Raw genomic sequence first — 6417 nt, forward strand, 5'->3', positions numbered from 1 at the left:
AGTTTGAATCGTTTGAAAAACTGTTGAACAAAAACAAAAGTGGTTGGCTTAAAAATCTTGTATTATGAGTTCTATTGGTCGGATTTTCAAGATCAATGTCTTCAGGGTCAGGGAAAATGACAGAGCTTCATATTATATATTTAAAATAAAAATATAATTAAATTTTTCCTTCACACATTAAGTGATGCATTAACAATACAAATATTGCAATATCTTGCATTCTTAAAGTAATACCGCGAAACTTCCAATGTAAAAGTTTTTCCTAAGATATAGCTCTTTCATTTGATACCAATTTCATTAATGGCCGCTCAACGTCCAAAATGCCCATTCTCCTTTTCGCAAAGGGAAATTTGATTTTTTTTTTTAAATTTGGCTTAAGGTGTTCATTGATGATTACAACAAAATTGCATACCAACTTTATTAAAAAAAAAATAGTTTTTCAAAAAATGATTTAGGTATATCTAAAATTAGTTTTAAAAAACCGTTCTATCAAGTTAGATTTTTTTTATATTCAACTTAATAAATGAAATCAAATTGCATACTCAAATTGAATTAAAATGTTGTTTTTTCCCTTTTAAGAATATACACCGAAAAAAAAAACAATATCAATTTAACATTTTTTAAATATCAAATTAACCTTTTTCTAAATATCAGCCAAAAATGGTCTATAAAATGTGTTTAATTATATTTAAAATGTAAAAATAATATTTTTATTATCAGGATGATATTTAAATGTCACATTTTGGAAATTTGTTTTGATATTTTATTATCATTTTTTTATATCAATTTCTCATTCCAAATTATTGAAAAATATTAAATAAAAAATTCTTAATGTGTACTAATTTAAAGGCGCTTTGTGTTTTTTCGAAGTAAAATGTATGATTTACTGAGAAAATTTGATCGGCAATAAGATTTTACTCCACATAGTTTGGGAGAAAATAACAAAACAATTATATCACTTATAATAGAAAAAATAATATCACCACTATTTTTTAAAGAATATTCACTTTCAATAATGTTTTGAAAAAAGAAAGAAAATTCTTAAAATAATAAAAATAATAAAAAAGAAAGAAATAGGTTTCATTATAATAAACTAAAACGTAAAATCTAGTCAACATTGATATTTTAATTGTCAAAGTGAAATTTTCACTATCCACCTAAAATTAAAAAATGTCAAAATGATATGATAAAATATCAAAATTGATTTTTTAATTGTTGGACGACTTTTGTCACTGAAAAATGTTAATTTGATAGCTGTTATTATCAAATTCTCAAGTAGCACAAAAGTCTAAAATACACCAAAATATTTGGTGTATTTTTTGCACTTTCGTGATATACGTTTTGAATATAAAAAATACACCATTTTCTCGTATATAATAAACTCCGGTGGTTAAAAAAATATACCGATTTTGGTGTATAAATGGCGCAAGTGGTATATTAAATGATCTGGTTTTTGGTGAAAATTATCCCTTTGAAATTGAAAAATACACAATAAATCTACGGATAAAATACACCATTTAAATTATTCTGATTTAAAATTTGAACCAAAGTTTATTTTTTACCTCAAACAGTTTGATGAATTCTAATTCACACCATTTCTTATGAAATAAATGAAAATTAATTTTTATTCACTTTCATAATATTGCCATAAGAAACTAATGGTTAAATATGAATTTATTTGCTAATTTAAAAACGAAACACATTCTGTCTACTAATTTTACATACTACCCCCTCTAAAAATCGAGCGCCTCAAAAATGTCAGTGAATTAATGATTTTTTTGTTCGATTTTAAAAATCAGTTTTTCAAAAATTATATTTTTTTTTGTTGTTTTTACATTTTTTTAGAAGAGTTCTTTTATAACATAATATACCGCATCGAAAAAACCAAATTGAGGGATAATTAGGTCGATATATATACTATTATAGAAAACTAATTAATTGCTGTCTCCTTTTTTTAAATGGCGGCCATTAAAAAATATGTCGTCTCCCACTTATGCATTCTGGTGAATTTTATGTCCACAGGGTGTGCTTTCCACACCAAAGAGAGTGTACAAAATGTACCGTTTTGGTTGATTTCAGAATCGAATAATTTTATACACCATTAATGGTATATTATAAAAACAACTGAATATCGGTGTATTTTTTGCACGGAATCTTACAAAAATGTTGAAATTTTTTACAGAAAAGACAGTGGTATAATTTTTATACCACTAATTTTGAGAAATACACCATATTTTTTCAATTTCCTCAATTTTACACCAAAATTAATGAATTTACACCAATTTATACACCAGTGTGCTACTTGAGTTTTTTTTTCGGTGTAGGTATTTTACTTTTTTTTTATTTTTTTTTTCACATAAATTTTACTTTGGGACCCTAATTTTCTGCTGAGTGATCAACTTCACTGACAACTTGAATTCAGTTTTAAACAGGCCATACTGAACAAAATGTTTGAAACTTGCACCAGTTTCAGAATGATCAACATGTGATAATAATGACGCAATGTTTAATAGTCTAAAGAAGGATAAAAGTAATATTCAAGGACTTCTTGATCCAAAACCAAGGCCTTTTTAATAACCCAAGAGCAAATTGGGACATTCGACAGTGGAAAGAAAGATTATGATTTAGTCTTTCTGGGTTTATTCATCAACTCACTTTTTCTTTGGTTTTTGAACCAATAACTACAAATACTTCTCCCTTTTCATAAATTCAATTCAAAGATCTTTCGAAAAACACCAATCATTTCGTTACATCACCTGTAATTTGCGGTCCCAAATGGTGAACAAAATTCTTCATAATTTTCAAGCCACTAATGAACAAATGCCAAAAGCAAAACATTTTCTCATTACCTAAATATACCTTACACCTAATTGCTTTTGCGGTTCAATTAAAATTCCAAACAGCAATGTAAGCTTCAAAAGAGATGATTTCTTAAGAAAAGCTGTAACCAAAAATCATAAACCCGTTCATTCGAATTTTCCTAGTAAAATTGTTCATTTCCCCAAAAATTTAAGGGAGATAGGAGTGACATTCGTCATGGAACAAAAATTCAAAAAAAAAATTTCTTTAAAGATAGAAAATTTTTATTGAACAAAATACTATTGGTACCTACTGTCGCAGCTATGAAGAACTCCAAATTCTCCTTATTTCCCCAAACTCCCCTATCTAATCGTAACTTCATTTTCGATTATATATCTTTTTTTCCTTTCTAAGGTATTGTTTATTTTAAAAAGCATTGTGAACAATTTTTAATAAAATTCTTCATATACCTATTCCCAATTGCAAAAAAAAAAATTGTAGCCAGCCAGTTAACCCTCCCAAAATCCCATTTAATCCCATATATCTTAACCCAACTTCAACCTTTCACCACATATATCAGCAGCAGCACGTTACCTCGGCATTGTTCTCATATGGTTCAGCATTATATTCGTGTTGTTGTTTTTGTTTTTTTGTGTTATGCAATATTACATTCATCCCCATGACACATTTTTGCCAAGCTCAACATCACAGAAAACATACCACATCAGCATCCAATCTCACCTATTCAAAACGAAACCGTCTGTCGTATGTCGACTATATCGTGTCGTCATCGTCGACAACGTTGTCATCTCCTTCAGATAGAAGAAGAATGCCATATAATAGTATCTCGATACGCATCTATAGATTCTATATGTTGTATAGGTATACCGTATACAGAGTTGGGGAGTAATCATTACATTTGTAATTAATTACTAATTAATTACAATGCAATTACTCCACTAGTAATTGCATTGTAATCGAATTACTTTCCCATTACAATGGAAATGTAATTCGAAATGCAATTACAATTAAATTACCGTGTAATTTTATTGTAATTAAAACGATGAAATTACAAAAGTAATTACACTGTAATTAAAATTGTAATTTAAAAGTAATTATATTTTAAAAACAAAATAAAACCAAAATCTAAACCTTCCACATTTCAAAAAAAAACTATCCCACATGAGACATGTAAAAGGTGGACCTACAGGGATGGGAGTTGTACCCAAATGTAGGTTAGAGTCCCCGCTACCTTTAAGCATCAAAAATGTATTCATTTTCTTTTCAAAATTCCGAGATATAGCCGTTGGAAGTTGGGGGAGCGAAAAAGCTTCTGGTAGCTGAACGCTTTGACCTAGAGACATGGGGGTGGTGCCATATGAAAGGTTATATTCTCAGCTACCCGATAGTGGTATAATCCGGTTTTTGGATTTTTTTCAAAATTCCGAGAAAATTGCGTTTGAAAGTTGGGGTAAAATTTTTTTTCGAAAAATCCCCGAACCTTTGAACGCTCCTCGAAGCTAAACCGCTTGAAAGCAATTTTTTGGAGTGATGCCAAATGAAAGCTTGTGTCATGGACCTACGCTTTGCACATTGTCAGATTTTTAGAAAATCATCTTCCATTTTAAACCGCCATATCAAGCCTATTTTTTCAGAATCGGGCTTATTTTTTTGTTTACTTTTAAGTTCTTCCGGTTTGAGAACGCGTGGACCTACAGGGATGGGAGTTGTACCCAAATGTAAGTTAGAGTCACCGCTACCTTTGAGCATCAAAAAAACTTTTTTCATTTTTTTTCAAAATTCAGAGATATAGCCGTATGTGGCAAGTTGCATGTTGCAAGTTGCTTGCGGCTAGTTTCATGTGGCAAGTTGCATGTGGCAAGTTTCAAGTGGCAAGTTGCATGCGGCAAGTTTCATGTGGCAAGTTGCATGTGGAAAGTTCATGTTGCAAGTTACATGTGGCAAGTTTCAAGTGGCAAGTTGCATGCGGCAAGTTTCATGTGGCAAGTTGCATGTGGAAAGTTGCACGTTGCAAGTTACATGTGGCAAGTTTCATGTAGCAAGTTGCAAAGCCATTGTTTCTGAAGTACAACAAAATTCATCGTCGCTCCCATTGAAAGGCTTTTTTTCATTTGCGGGCATAGTAAATGCGCCGCGGTGAAATAAGTTATCGGACAGAAACTTTGAAAAGTTAGTTTTTATTATTGCTTTAAGCAATAATAAATTACAAGTAATTTTATTGTAACTTTTCGTGTAATATGATAATAGCTGTGTTTTATTATTCTCGTGATCCTGATTTGATCTTGTTTTCATTTCCTTTACAAAAAAAGCAGGATATTGCTTTATTATTGTAAAGCTAACAAATAAAGTGATCTGATCTGGATCACGAGAATAATTAAACACAGCTAATATTAATTAATTTATTGAATGATTTTGTTTCGTTTGAATAAAATAAAATGTTTAATTTTATTTAGAAATTAATTTCAGAGTTTCAATTACAATGTAATTACTTTCAAATTCCAAAATATTTAATTACAATGCAATTACTTTTGTAATTTCATAATGTAATTACAATAAAATTACAAGGTAATTTAATTGTAATTGCATTTCGAATTACATTTCCATTGTAATGGGAAAGTAATTCGATTACAATGCAATTACCCTGTAATTACATGTAATGTAATTAACGATTCGATTACCCAACTCTGACCGTATACCCTATCTGTATATCTTAGGGTATTGTTAAAAGACAACATGTTGTTAATGAACAATGCTATACAGCACATATTCCCCACATGTCGTTGTCGTTGGTGGAATGTATTGTGACAAAAAGCGTTTTTTTAATTAATAAATACACCCTCAGGTGGAGAAGTGAAAATTACTTCAATATTTTTTTTTTTTTTTTTGTATCTATCGCAATATCGTATACGACAAAAATCTATGAGTACATACATTGTATACATTGTATACAAATTAATAGACATCACAGAGCTTTCTTCTGATTTCCTGTAGGTACTACCTACTGCCTACAAAAAATACTTGTGTATTTTTTTTTTTTAATTTCCGGTTAATCATTTATTCTTGGGAACATTTTATCACAAACAAAAAAAAAATATACAATGGGATCATCTCATCTCTCAGTTGTTTTGTTTGAATTTGATGCGATTAGCGTAACCCGGCTAATTGTGCCGCGGGGCGGCGCTACTGTCTCTACTCTGTGTACTCTTATACTCACTTTATTATAGAGAACGTGTGCACTGTGCAGTAAAATATACTAAAGACCTTTGATGGAATTTGAAGGTTGAGTGTTTTGATATATAAAGTTTCACTTGTGCTATCTTATGGATATAAAGCTTCATTGTTTGACTTATAGAGGAGAATATAGAGATTATGAATTGTTGTACGGCAGAATGGAAAGAAAAAAAAAAATCGCAAGTGATGATGATGCCCTCTTAAGCGTTCATTGCATCTTTTTGATACGTAAGTACCTTTTTTATAAGTAGGAAGAGTCACTTTAGCAAAACGTTCATTGCATTGATGGGTGTCTCTGTTGGTTCTGATGATGGGTTGTCGTTCCTCTCTCTAGGAGATCTCTCTTATATGAATCAGAAGAAGAAG

This window comes from Episyrphus balteatus, chromosome 1 (assembly GCF_945859705.1).
Source record: "Episyrphus balteatus chromosome 1, idEpiBalt1.1, whole genome shotgun sequence".
NCBI lineage: Eukaryota > Metazoa > Arthropoda > Insecta > Diptera > Syrphidae > Episyrphus > Episyrphus balteatus.